Source organism: Bufo bufo, chromosome 1 (assembly GCF_905171765.1).
Source record: "Bufo bufo chromosome 1, aBufBuf1.1, whole genome shotgun sequence".
Taxonomy (NCBI): Eukaryota; Metazoa; Chordata; class Amphibia; order Anura; family Bufonidae; genus Bufo; species Bufo bufo.
The window spans coordinates 202,805,375-202,820,428 of NC_053389.1; positions in this window are offsets into that span (position 1 = coordinate 202,805,375).

The following is a 15,054-nucleotide window of genomic DNA, read 5'->3' on the forward strand; positions in this document are numbered from 1 at the left end:
CACTGTAATGTGTTAGCTTACAGCATTTTAGGCACAGAGCTATAAGCTCAGCAATAGACATACTTTGGTTGTGTGATTTAGCATACAAATACATAATATATATCTATAACTCATTCTCACTTTGACCCTGACCTATGAAGAGCATAAGTCAAACTCAGATATGAGAGTCAGGTGTCAGGTGTCAGGGTCAGATGGCAGGGTCAGGTGTCAGGGTCAGGTGTCAGAGTCAGGTGTCAGAGTCAGGTGTCAGGGTCAGGTGTCAGGGTCAGGTGTCAGGTGTCAGAGGCAGGTATCAGGGTCAGGTGTCACATTGGCATTATTTTGATACTTGACTATGATATCTGACCATGTCCTAAAATGAACACTGTACATATGTCTAAGCTGTTAATACACTTTTAAAGTGTATAGTAAAATTTTGAAAAGTTCACAAAATAGTGTTTCGGCTTTTGGCATCTTTTGTGTGTTTTGTGCTCAATGGCAGTGCTGTTTTTCTGACATTTCATTTCACTCCCATAGGCATCACTATATACACTCACCTAAAGAATTATTAGGAACACCTGTTGTATTTCTCATTAATGCAATCAACTAGTCAACCAATCATATGGCAGTTGCTTCAATGGATTTAGGGGTGTGGTCCTGGTCAAGACAATCTCCTGAACTCCAAACTGAATGTCAGAATGGGAAAGAAAGGTGATTTAAGCAATTTTGAGCATGGCATGGTTGTTGGTGCCAGACGGGCCGGTCTGAGTATTTCACAATCTGCTCAGTTACTGGGATTTTCACGCACAACCATTTCTAGGGTTTACAAAGAATGGTGTGAAAAGGGAAAAACATCCAGTATGCGGCAGTCCTGTGGGCAAAAATGCCTTGTGGATGCTAGAGGTCAGAGGAGAATGGGCCGACTGATTCAAGCTGATAGAAGAGCAACGTTGACTGAAACAACCACTCTGATGAGTCTCGATTTCTGTTGGTACCATTCAAATGGTAGAGTCCGAATTTGGCGTAAACAGAATGAGAACATGTATCCATCATTGGCCTTGTTACCACTGTGCAGGCTGGTGGTGGTGGTGTAATGGTGTGGGGGATGTTTTCTCGGCACACTTTAGGCTCCTTAGTGCCAATTGGGCATCGTTTAAATGCCACGGGCAGCCTGAGCATTGTTTCTGACCATGTCCATCCCTTCATGACCACCATGTACCCATCATCTGATGGCTACTTCCAGCAGGATAATGCACCATGTCACAAAGCTCGAATCATTTCAAATTGGTTTCTTGAACATGACAATGAGTTCACTGTACTAAAATGGCCCCCACAGTCACCAAATCTCAACCCAATAGAGCATCTTTGGGATGTGGTGGAACGGGAGCTTCGTGCCCTGGATGTGCATCCCTCAAATCTCCATCAACTGCAAGATGCTATTCTATCAATATGGGCCAACATTTCTAAAGAATGCTATCAGCACCTTGTTGAATCAATGCCACGTAGAATTAAGGCAGTTATGAAGGCAAATGAGAAATAGAACAGATGTTCCTAATAATTCTTTAGGTGAGTGTATCTTTAAAAAAGCTGTAAAAATCACATTTCACGAATTGTTACAGCATAAAAATTCTAACAAAAATGCTTATAAAAAAAGCCATTAAAATGCATGACATATATAGTGTTTTAAAAGTGTTTTTAAACAAAAAAAAATTGTGCATCTTGGTAGCTATACACCGAGTCACCCAACATATGTCTTTATGCACTTTGTATTTTGATTTTTTAGTGGAGTACTAGTGCCTTTGCCATGCAGTATGTGTGCATTACATATGCCACGTTCCTTAGCTGTGTCACTCAATTTGTGCCACCTACTTAACCATCTGCAGTCTCTTTTGTATTACAAAGCAACAATACATGCTTCATGTAACATACCTGATACAAATAATATAATATGGAGATATATATGTTCTTATGCAGACATAAACAGTGTAGTGTTTGTTGCCTTATCATGAGAAGAAGCATTGAAGTGCCTTGAGAAATTAATGTAAACTCTACATTTTCCATGCTCAGGCTTTATTATGAAGGCTTGCATGAATTCATAACTAGGCACTGTAAACTGTATATACAATGCAATAATTGTATAGCGATCTTCAGAGAAACAGGTCATGATGCAGTGCAAAATAAAATGTATTCTTAGCACTGAAAAATACATCATAGAAAACCATGAGATACTGGCAGACTCGGGGGCACGTATGCTTATTCTTTGTTGTTTCCAGTAAACTGCTGTTATAAATGAATTCACGTATGGAAAAATGCATGTAGTCACCAATTCAATTGAAATCAAAGGGTATTTGCGAAAACAATTTTGGATATGATATGTTCCAGTTGTAGTTGTTTAAATCTTCTGATTTACAAGGATAAAAGGCTTACCCTGTACCACCCAGCTGCATGCAGAGCCTGGCGACTGCCCGCCACAAAAGAGAGTGCTTAAACAATACTTGATAATTCCTAGCAAAACTTAAACCAGCATTGCTTCAAGATTGTAGAGATGAATTGGTTCATGAGCCAGACACATTTATTTTATAGACACCCCAGACAAGATAAGACAAAAGAGATCATTCTCTCCATGCCAGTTCTCTGGAGTACAAAAGTTGCAAACCATAGGGGTCATTTACTCTTAGAAATACACTTATATTAGGCATATTTCTGGCGCAGATTGTGGCGTAAAGATTATTTGCGCCGCAATCTGTGACTTTTCCCCACACCTGCCACGTCTAAAAAAGTGGGAGGCCCGTCTCATTCATCCTTTACTACGCCTGTTTTATGGGCAGAAAATGGTCTAAATTTAAGCCAGCAAGGAAGCTGGCTTAATTTAGACTGGCGGTGGATACCCTGAAGTTATATAGAGGCCTGGGCCTCTTCATAACTTTGGCGGATCAACTGCCAGATAAAGGGCTTATTAACATCGGCATCTAAAACATCGGTCTTAATAAATGACCCTCCTTGTGTTTACGACTGTTTAAATGCCTTTGTGCATTTCTATGCCACCCTCGGCACTTTCCTTAAAAGGGGGCATGAGGGTAGGGCCAGTGGACCCTGTAAATTTATCTTCTTTTATGCCATTTTTTGTGCTGTGAAATACCTACATTATTCCTACACTGTGACATCATATGTGCATTACAGTTATCTGCAACATCACTGAGTAGATTATTCTTGTACTGTGATATCACTGTGTACAATATGCCAATATTGCAAGATCAATGGGGGAGATTTATCAAACTGCTATAAAGTAGAACTGGCTTAGTTGTCCATAGCAACCAGATTCCACCTTTCATTTTTCAAAGGAGCTCTGAAAAGAGAAAGGTGGAATCTCAATCCCAATATGTTTACTATGCCTATTCTGTGACATCACCATGTGCATTATCCCTTTACTATGACATCAATGTGTGTATTAGCCTTGTGCATTAGGGAGACCCAACATAAGCTTTTCTGAACATGTTGTTGAAAGTGGTCATGGTGGAATGGGGCCCTATTCCAAGTTTTTCTATGGGGCCCCATGGGTATTTTCTATGCGCCTGTCCCGGACCAATTGTTAGTCCGCAGTGTGGTCATGTGACTTCATGGTACTAACTTTGCTAGCTTGACATCCCCTCAGATCAGGTACTAAAAAGATACCAGATACTACTTTCATTGCCACTTTAATATAGATGAAAGACAAAAAAAACTGGGTAGTCAGGTAAAATCAAGCCCATTAATGCAGTGGAAAAGGGGTTTAATTACTTCAAGATTATTGGGATAATATATATATATATATATATATATATAAAAAGACGAATGATGAGGCAGCACTTTCAGTATGAGGTGAACGGGTGAGGAACCCCAACTTTATTCAAGCGACGTTTCGGCCTGCTCAATGAGGCCTTTCTCAAGCTACATAACAGTGCATATGACAGGGTATATATACATCCCCCAATCAATACAAATCAATTACAATCAGTGGTTAGGCGTGACTACAAACCAGTCACGTGATCATTAACCATTTAAACACATGACATAGGTATATAGTAAACATTCTCATGTTGTGAACATACAAACATTTCATAAGTGATCAATGATATCAAAATACATAATATATCGAGATAAATCTCTGTGTATCCATTACATTTAAATAGAATATGCATCTCTCTCCATTTAATATGTGATTACCCATATCGAACACTGTGCAAAACATGTCAGGTACATACAGGGTTAAAAACATATGTTGCTGGTACAGCCATACCTTATCACAAATTAAAAACATCAGGACGGAGCTCACCATACTTGAGTTCTTGGAACCGGCCGGCATTGGCGTCCCCTCGCCGGCGATGCGCATGCATATATATACCCTGTAATATATACCCTGTAAATATATATATATATATATATATATATACAGTGGGATGCGAAAGTTTGGGCAACCTTGTTAATCGTCATGATTTTCCTGTATAAATCATTGGTTGTTACGATAAAAAATGTCAGTTAAATATATCATATAGGAGACACACACAGGGATATTTGAGAAGTGAAATGAAGTTAATTGGATTTACAGCAAGTGTGCTATAATTGTTTAAATAAAATTAGGCAGGTGCCTAAATTTGTTCACCATAAAAAAAGAAATGAAATCAATATTTAGTAGATCCTCCTTTTGCAGAAATTACAGCCTCTAAACGCTTCCTGTAGGTTCCAATGAGAGTCTGGATTCTGGTTGAAGGTATTTTGGACCATTCCTCTTTACAAAACATCTTTAGTTCATTCAGGTTTGATGGCTTCCGAGCATGGACAGCTCTCTTTAAGTCACACCACAGATTTTCAATTATATTCAGATCTGGGGACTAAGATGGCCATTCCAGAACGTTGTACTTGTTCTTCTGCATAAATGCCTTAGTGGGTTTTGAGCATTGTTTAGGGTCGTTGTCTTGTTGAAAGATCCAGCCCCGTCGCAGCTTCAGCTATGTCACTGATTCCTCGACATTGGTCTCCAGAATCTGCTGATACTGAGTGGAATCCATGCGTCCCTCAACTTTGACAAGATTCCCAGTCCCTGCACTGGCCACACAGCCCCACAGCATGATGGAACCACCACCATATTTTACTGTAGGCAGCAGGTGTTTTTCTTGGAATGCTGTGTTCTTTTTCCTCCATGCATAACGCCCCTTGTTATGGCCAAATAACTCAATTTTAGTTTCATCAGTCCACAGCACCTTATTCCAAAATGAAGCTGGCTTGTCCAAATGTGCTTTAGCCCACCTCAAGCGGCACTTTTTGTGCTGTGGGCGGTGAAAAGGCTTCCTCTGCATCACTCTCGCATACAGCATCTCCTTGTGTAAAGTGCGCCGAATGGTTGAACGATGCACAGTGACTCCATCTGCAGCAAGATGATGTTGTAGGTCTTTGGTGCTGGTCTGTGGGTTGACTCTGACTGTTCTCACCATTCGTCGCTTCTGTCTATCCGAGATTTTTCTTGGTCTGCCACTTCAAGCCTTAACTTGAACTCAGCCTGTGGTCTTCCATTTCCTCAATATGTTCCTAACTGTGGAAACAGAAGCTGAAATCTCTGAGACAGCTTTCTGTATCCTTCCCCTAAACCATGATGGTGAACAATCTTTGTCTTCAGGTCATTTGAGAGTTGTTTTGAGACCCCCATGTTGCTACTCTTCAGAGAAAATTAAAAGAGGAGGGAAACTTACAATTGACCCCCTTAAATACTCTTTCTTATAATTGGATTTACCTGTGTATGTAGGTCAGGGGTCACTGAGCTTACCAAGCCAATTTGAGTTCCAATAATTAGTTCTAAAGTTTTTAAATCAATAAAATGACAACAATGCCCAAATCTATGCACCTGCCTAATTTTGTTTAAACAATTATAGCATACTTTCTGTAAATCCAATAAACTTCATTTCACTTCTCAAATATCACTGTGTGTGTCTCTTATATGATATATTTAACTGACATTTTATCGTAACAACCAACGATTTATACAGGAAAATCATGACGATTAACAAGGTTGCCCAAACTTTCGCATCCCACTGTATATACACACACACAATAGTTGTATATTTTTGTACAATTCTTTACATAAAAGTGCATTAACTGAATGTTTTCATTTATTGGAATCATCTTCATGTGTGATCACGCCTTATGTACTGTGTTTCACGTATCTAATATCTATTACATGGTAAGTGTCCTGATGAATTAAAGAAATAATACACATGTGGTTTATCTATGTGGTTTTCTTTTCTCCATTGTGATTTTTATATTGTTAAAGTTTCAGATGGTCAGTGTTTGGACAGCATTTGACATCAGTATTTATAAGCCAAAGCCAGGAGTGGGTCCAAAACACAGAAGATGCACAAATCTTTCCATTAAAGGGGTTTTGCCATCTCAGACAATGGGGGCATGTGCAGCTGCCATCCATTCATTTCTATGGGGCCACCGAAAATAGCCGAGCGCTGGTTCGGCTATTCCCGTCTGCCCCATAGAAATGAATTGGAGCAGGGGCTGCGCATGCCCCCATTCACTTCTATGGGAGCAGTGGGTGGCAGCGCTTGGTGGTGGATGGCCCCCTGGAAATCTGAGGTCCTCCAGCCACAGCTCTACGCACTCCGTTCTCGTTGTAGGTGCGGGTCCCAGAGGTGGGACCCGCACCTATCAGACAATGGGGGCATATCCTAGCGATATACCCCGTTGTATGTGATGCCCCTTTAAACCTTTTTCCCACCAGCTCTTGGCTCACTAATGCTGATACACACTTCTGACCAAATACTGACTAAGTGAAAGTGACTTAAATGGAGATAAAAATCAGAAGAACTTTACAAATTGGGCATGTTGCTCAAGAACTGTAGCAGGTCTAAAAAAATCATACTGTGTTCTCCTGCTTTGTATGTAATGGAAATTCGTGCCCTCACAAAATATAAAATGGCGTGTTATTTGCTTTTCTCATGACTAGTTATTCTTGAAGCAATCCCACTCCAACAAGATATACGCTTTATTCTAATTAATAAATAGATGAATCTCTTTAGTCGACTGCATTGTAATTAACTGAACTATTCACAGGCCAGCCTCATTTGTTTAGCCGCCATGTATTGTTGATGAACTGTCACCACTTAATCAATGAGCTTACATTATTAAAGAACCTGCACAGACAATTCAATTTCTACATAAATATGTATCTCAATGATAACTGGAATATTTTGCCAGTGAGTCACAGACCCATACATAATATAACAAGAGTGTACAGGGCTCATTATAGCAATCCAAGCTTAAAGGATTTTTATTCTGAATGTAATACACTATTTATGTAGCTTTTGAGAAACAATTTCAAGTATATTTAACGTCACAATAGATAATTTATTAGGTGGGGGACTTAAAAACCTACTTTAGGCTTCATTCACATTTTCGGGGCATTTTTATTTGGCTTTCAAAGTCTATTGCCATTGGGGGAATTTTATTATTGAATTCAACTCATTTAGGGATAAAAAAAAATTGTTTTTTTTCAATTGGTCTTTAATGGTTTTCTCTGTGGCACTGTCAGCTGTCTTTTTGCAGACTATTGCTTTGTGTTCTCAATGAGTCCAGTCGGATAGCTGTTCTGATAGCTCAATCTGTAGCTCTTATCTTTGGACTCCTGACAGCTCATAGATATTTAGTTAAGCCATATTCTTATCAGTTTGATAAGAATTGAGCCATAATGAGTGCTTATGAGCCATCAGGAGTTCAGAGATAAGGGCCACAGACTGAGCCATCAGAACGGCTGTCTGACGGGACTCACTGAGAACAGATAGTAATACAGGGAGTGCAGAATTATTAGGCAAGTTGTATTTTTGAGGATTAATTTTATTATTGAACAACAACCATGTTCTCAATGAACCCAAAAAACTCATTAATATCAAAGCTGAATATTTTTGGAAGTAGTTTTTAGTTTGTTTTTAGTTTTAGCTATTTTAGGGGGATATCTGTGTGTGCAAGTGACTATTACTGTGCATAATTATTAGGCAACTTAACAAAAAACAAATATATACCCATTTCAATTATTTATTTTTACCAGTGAAACCAATATAACATCTCAACATTCACAAATATCCATTTCTGACATTCAAAAACAAAACAAAAACAAATCAGTGACCAATATAGCCACCTTTCTTTGCAAGGACACTCAAAAGCCTGCCATCCATGGATTCTGTCAATGTTTTGATCTGTTCACCATCAACATTGCGTGCAGCAGCAACCACAGCCTCCCAGACACTGTTCAGAGAGGTGTACTGTTTTCCCTCCTTGTAAATCTCACATTTGATGATGGACCACAGGTTCTCAATGGGGTTCAGATCAGGTGAACAAGGAGGCCATGTCATTAGATTTTCTTCTTTTATACCCTTTCTTGCCAGCCACGCTGTGGAGTACTTGGACGCGTGTGATGGAGCATTGTCCTGCATGAAAATCATGTTTTTCTTGAAGGATGCAGACTTCATCCTGTACCACTGCTTGAAGAAGGTGTCTTCCAGAAACTGGCAGTAGGACTGGGAGTTGAGCTTGACTCCATCCTCAACCCGAAAAGGCCCCACAAGCTCATCTTTGATGATACCAGCCCAAACCAGTACTCCACCTCCACCTTGCTGGCGTCTGAGTCGGACTGGAGCTCTCTGCCCTTTACCAATCCAGCCACGGGCCCATCCATCTGGCCCATCAAGACTCACTCTCATTTCATCAGTCCATAAAACCTTAGAAAAATCAGTCTTGAGATATTTCTTGGCCCAGTCTTGACGTTTCAGCTTGTGTGTCTTGTTCAGTGGTGGTCGTCTTTCAGCCTTTCTTACCTTGGCCATGTCTCTGAGTATTGCACACCTTGTGCTTTTGGGCACTCCAGTGATGTTGCAGCTCTGAAATATGGCCAAACTGGTGGCAAGTGGCATCTTGGCAGCTGCACGCTTGACTTTTCTCAGTTCATGGACAGTTATTTTGCGCCTTGGTTTTTCCACACGCTTCTTGCGACCCTGTTGACTATTTTGAATGAAACGCTTGATTGTTCGATGATCACGCTTCAGAAGCTTTGCAATTTTAAGAGTGCTGCATCCCTCTGCAAGATATCTCACTATTTTTGACTTTTCTGAGCCTGTCAAGTCCTTCTTTTGACCCATTTTGCCAAAGGAAAGGAAGTTGCCTAATAATTATGCACACCTAATATAGGGTGTTGATGTCATTAGACCACACCCCTTCTCATTACAGAGATGCACATCACCTAATATGCTTAATTGGTAGTAGGCTTTCGAGCCTATACAGCTTGGAGTAAGACAACATGCATAAAGAGGATGATGTGGTCAAAATACTCATTTGCCTAATAATTCTGCACGCAGTGTAGTCTGCAAATAGACAGAAACTGACAGCTGTACAGAGAAAACTGCAGCAATTTTTTAAATAAAGACCAAATTGAAAAAAAATATTTGTATCCCGAAAGTAGTGGAAAGCAATAATTAACAACAACAAAAAATCCCCCAAAGGTGTTTATAGTGTTTAAGGGTATGTTCCCACGGAATGTAAACTGCAGTAGAAAAATCTGCTGCAGACTATGCCATGCATCTTCTGCAAAATATGCAACAAATCCATGGTGAAATTCGCATAAGTTACATATGGATTTACCATGAAATTTTCAGCTAAATTCACTCTATGTATTGCAATGAGCGTTTTGTGCGGATCCGCGATGGACTGATCTGTTCAGATAATACAACTGTCTGCATCCATTCAGAACGGATCCATTTGTATTATCTTTAGCATAGCCAAGATGGATCTGTCTTGAACACCATTAAAAAGTTAATGGAGGACGGATCCGTTTTCTATTGTGCCAGATTGTGTCATTGAAAACGGATCCGTCCCCATTGACTTACATTGTGTGCCAGGTTTGGCTCAGTTTCATCAGACGGACACCAAAATGCTGCAGGCAGCGTTTTGGTGTCCGTCTCCAAAGCGGAATGGAGACTGAAGTGATGCAAACTGATGCATTCTGAGCGGATCCTTTTCTATTCAGAATGCATTAGAAGGCAAACTGATCTGATTTGGAACGCTAATGAGAGCCCTGAACGGATCTCACAAACGGAAAGCCAAAACGCGAGTGTGAAAGTACACTAAGGCGGAAATGCACAACAAAAAGTATTTAAAATCTGGACTGTCTATTTAGCATGATTTTTTTTCTGCAGCATTTGGATGAGTTTTGTAACTACTTTCCTGCTGGTCCAATATGGTGCATATTTTTTTTCTGTAATCCCAGGAAGAAATATGTGAAGTTACCCTAGCTATCCAACTGGACTGCAACTGCTCTCCATAGACTGCCTATCCAGGGATAACAATAGAAGAGGGATGACGGATGCTGTGACAGACCCATCCGTATGGGCTAAAAATGGTACCCAGATAGCTAATTTTATTGTATTTGTGTATTCTGAGTGCTATTCACCTAATGATATGCACTCAGACTTGAGCTATCTGGGAATATGTTAAATGTCTGTGTTTGCTGTGAGGGTGTGACATTGTGTGTTTGGGTGGTGATTCCTGTCCTGTTGTTCCCACATGTGTATTGGTGATTTCCCTTTGTCCTGAGAGATAATTGAATTGCTCCTGGGGTATCTCCAGGGCAGAGAGGAGGAAATCATGATGGATTGTGGGGATGTGTTGTGTCTGTGTATCCTGAGTGCTACGTATCTGTCCTGTGTCACAGTCTTCCTTCTGGTCCCCTAGGGGCGTGTACACCAGATGGGGACCTGCATAAATACGGGCGGGTAGCCCTCAATAAAGTGTTCATGTTTTACCCTCAAAGCGGAGCTTGGTCTCGTTATTGGGAGGGGGGATTTTATTACCGGCGACTAGAGACTGCTTATTGGGATTATTTGCCGCTTGGAAACTATTGCCGTTCGGCTGCTAGTGGCGATTTGTGCATTTACTACTGGAGGTACCGTAACAACTGGTGGCAAGCGACGGGATGATCCTCAGCGCTCAAAGAGACCACTACAACCAGGATCAAATGGAATTACAATACCAAAACCTGAGAAGAGCTACCCTAAAAGATGTATTAGAGCAAAGAGGCGGACAGGCCAGTAACCTCAGGAAGCGGGACATTATGCGTTATTGCTGGAAATGGATGGAGTACCAGCGGCAGAGGGAACCAATGGACCCAGCACAGCTGACAGAACCCCCGAGGAGGCAAGCTTTGACCGGGCGGTAAGAATCAGGCTGGCCCATTATGGTCCCAACCCATCTGCAGAGATCATCACCCAGGTCATGGCTGCTGTGGAGGCCAACCTGCTACGCCAAAACGGGGATGCAGCAGCCCCAGTCACAGCAAACCCGGGGGAAAGAAAGAAAGTGCCATTTACTGCATTTAAAGCCTTCAGTGAGACAGAAGGAGAGATTGATGGGTACCTTGCTGATTTTTAGCGGCAATGTGCCCTGCACAAGGTACCCCTGGAAGACTGGGTTACTATATTGTCCGGCAAGTTATCCGGCCGGGCCAGCGAGGCTTTTCGGGCCATCCCTGATGAGGAGATCGGGGATTATGTGGCCGTCAGGGAAGCTTTACTCTCCCGGTATGCCGTTACACCCGAGGCATACCGGAGGAGGTTCCGAGACACTGTTAAAACAGCTGGGGACTCTTTCGTTGAATGGGCATGTAAGGTGCACCGCACAGCCGCCCACTGGATGGCGGGGTACCAGGCTGTGTCCGGAGAAGAGGTGCTACAGATGTTTCTATTGGAACATTGTTTTGACAAATTACCAGCAGGGGTCAGAGAGTGGGTAAGGGACCGTAAACCCTCCACTCTACATGAAGCAGCTCGCCTGGCGGATGAGTATACAGATGCCCGCAAACTGGACAGTTCCATCAGCAAGGCTCCCGCCAGAGTAGAATACAGGCCAGCAGCACCAACAGCAGCTACCATCTATCAGCCTCCAATGAATCGGCCATCAGCACCCCCTCCGTCTGCCCAGTATCAACAGCCACCCCGGTTTAACTCACGGGAATAGTCCCAATCCATTCGGTGCTACCTATGCAAGCAGCTAGGGCACAAGCGACCGGAGTGCCCGATGAACAGTGCCAACCAGAACCAGTCCTGGAGGAGACCCACAGGGGGCAATCCACGACCACCTCTCCCAGCAGCTCACTGTGTAGAGGAAGAGGAGTGCTGTGGCATCCTGCATGAGGCAGACCCCGTTCAGGCTGCCCACCGGGATAACAGATAGCACCACCAGCAATGTGTAAAGGTCAACGGGAAGGAGGTCAGTGGTCTACGGGATACCAGCGCAACCATGACTTTGCTCCAGAAGCACCTGGTATCCGAAGCCCAACATACCGGGGACACGGTCGCAGTGCGAGTAGCCGGGGGTGCCGTATTTTGTCTACCCGTTGCCTGGGTACATTTGGATTGGGGAGTGGGCGCTAGACATATAAAAGTGGGGGTCATGAAGGATTTACCCGCAGATGTCCTCCTTGGCAATGACTTGGCGCCCCTCGTTTCAGCCTTTGTTCCCATGGGTCCCGCTGAAGTGGACGCTGTCACGACCTGGGCCTAGACCTGTGTCGCCGAGACCGGCCCACCTGCTGCTGAGACCCAGGTAAGACTCTCTACCCCGACTTGTACCTTAGATCAGGTCCCTTTAGGCTGGGATACCCCAGAGATGTACGGGAAGGAAACCCGGAAAAGGAGTAGATGGGGAGCACTACGAGTGGGTGGGGGATAGGCTGTACAGGATCCCGAAACCGTCCCAGAAACTGAGTACCCCTCCGCAGAATCGACAGCTAGTGGTACCTGCAAAGTACCGGCAGGAGATTCTGCGGATTGGGCATGATGTGCCGTTAGCGGGCCAACTAGGTTCCCGAAGCACAGCTCATAGAATCACCCAAAACTTTTTTTGGCCCAATTTTAACCGAGATGTGCGGGTTTATTGTAGCACGTGTGACACCTGTCAACGGGTAGGTAAGCGGGGGGATCACCCAAAGGCTAGGCTTCAGTCGATGCCTATCATTGGAGAACCCTTTTCCCGCATAGCCGTTGACATTGTGGGTCCACTGGCCAGGGCTAGCCCATCAGGTAAGAAATACATTCTTACCGTGGTGGACTATGCCACACGTTATCCAGAGGCAGTAGCGCTGTCTAATATAGAGGCAGAGATGGTTGCTGATGCCCTGGTTAAAATTTTCACTAGGGTCGGGTTCCCTCAGGAGATCCTTTCTGATCAGGGAACTCAGTTCACCGCTGTGCTTACACAGCAGCTGTGGAAGGTGTGCGGCATTAAACCACTGCTTAGCTCACCTTATCACCCACAGACTAACGGTCTCTGCGAACGATTTAACGGCACCCTCAAACTTTACTGACACTTGCAGAGACTGGGAGCGATTCCTGCCTCATCTGCTATTTGCATACAGAGAGGTGCCCCAGGAATCTACTGGGTTCTCCCCCTTTGAGTTACTCTATGGGAGAAGGGTCTGTGGACCCCTAGATCTCATTAGAGGACACTGGGAGGGGGAGACAGAGCAAGAAGGGACCCCCATAGTACCATATGTCCTGGAACTCCGGGACCGCATGGAGAAACTATCCCTGATGGTAAGGGAGAATCTCCAGGCGGCCCAGGGGAGACAGAAGCGGTGGTACGATCGGGGTGGTACGATCGGGGTGCCCGACAGCAGGTCTTCCAGGTTGGGCAGAAGGTTCTAGTGCTCAAGCCTGTGAAGGCAAACAAGATGCAAGCATCTTGGCAGGGCCCATATAAAGTGTTAGCTCAGGTATGTGATACTACCTATCTTATAGCCAGCTGTGCAGATGAGAGGATTCAGCGATCCTTTCATGTGAACATGCTGAAGGAGTATCAGGAGAGACCAGAGGATGTTGCGGCAGTATGTGCCCCAGCTACTGACGACCCCGAGAACTTACCTTTACCTGACTTGTTAGAGAAGGATCCCCAGACTGACCTTACTAGTCTTGTGCAGCAAGGGGACCGGCTAAACCCGGCAGAGAAGGTACAGGCAAGACAGCTTCTGTGGGAGAAGCAGGCGACGTTCTCCCAAGAACCCGGGTACACCACCCTAGCTGTGCACAAGGTCGAGACACCCGGACAGAACCCCCTATGACAACCCCCATACCGTATCCCTGAAGCAGTCCGAGAAGGAATGCGGAAGGAGATACAAGAGATGACCAGGCTGGGGGTTATCGAGCACTCAGACAGCCCTTGGGCCTCGCCTGTAGTCCTGGTGCCTAAGAAAGATGGGACCACCCGGTTCTGTGTGGATTACAGGCGGCTCAACGAGCGGACCACCACTGACGCCTACCCGATGCCCCGGGTAGACGAATTATTAGACCACATTGCCAGGGGGCGCTATCTGACCACCATTGACCTGTGCAAAGGTTATTGGCAGATCCCCCTGGCCGAGGATGCTATCCCTAAGTCGGCATTCGTCACCCCATTTGGCCTGTACCAGTTTAAGGTTATGCCATTGGGATGAAGAATGCTCCGGCTACCTTCCAGCGTATGGTGGATAGGCTCCTCGATGGCTTCCAGGAATTTGCATGTGCATACCTGGATGACATTGCGGTCTACAGTGAGTCCTGGGAAGACCATTTAGTACACGTGGGGGTGGTGCTGGACAAGATTCGGGCCGCAGGCCTGACCTTGAAGCCAGACAAGTGCCATTTAAGCATGGCAGAAGTGCAGTACTTGGGTCACAGGGTAGGATGTGGGAGCCAGTGACCAGAGCCACCCAAGGTAGAGGCTGTAGCTAACTGGCCCACACCTATCACCAAGACCCAAGTGCTGGCCTTCCTGGGGACGGCAGGGTATTACCGACGTTTTGTCCCCGACTACAGTACGGTTGCCAAGCCCTTGACTGACCTGACTAAGAAGAATTTACCTAAGCAGGTCCCGTGGTCTCCAGCTTGTGAAGCCACGTTTCAGGCCCTGAAGCAAGCTCTGGTGAATGCCCCTGTCCTGGCTGCCCCAGTCCCTAACAAACGTTTCCTTGTTCATACAGATGCTTCCATGTATGGACTGGGGGCTGTGCTGAGCCAGGTC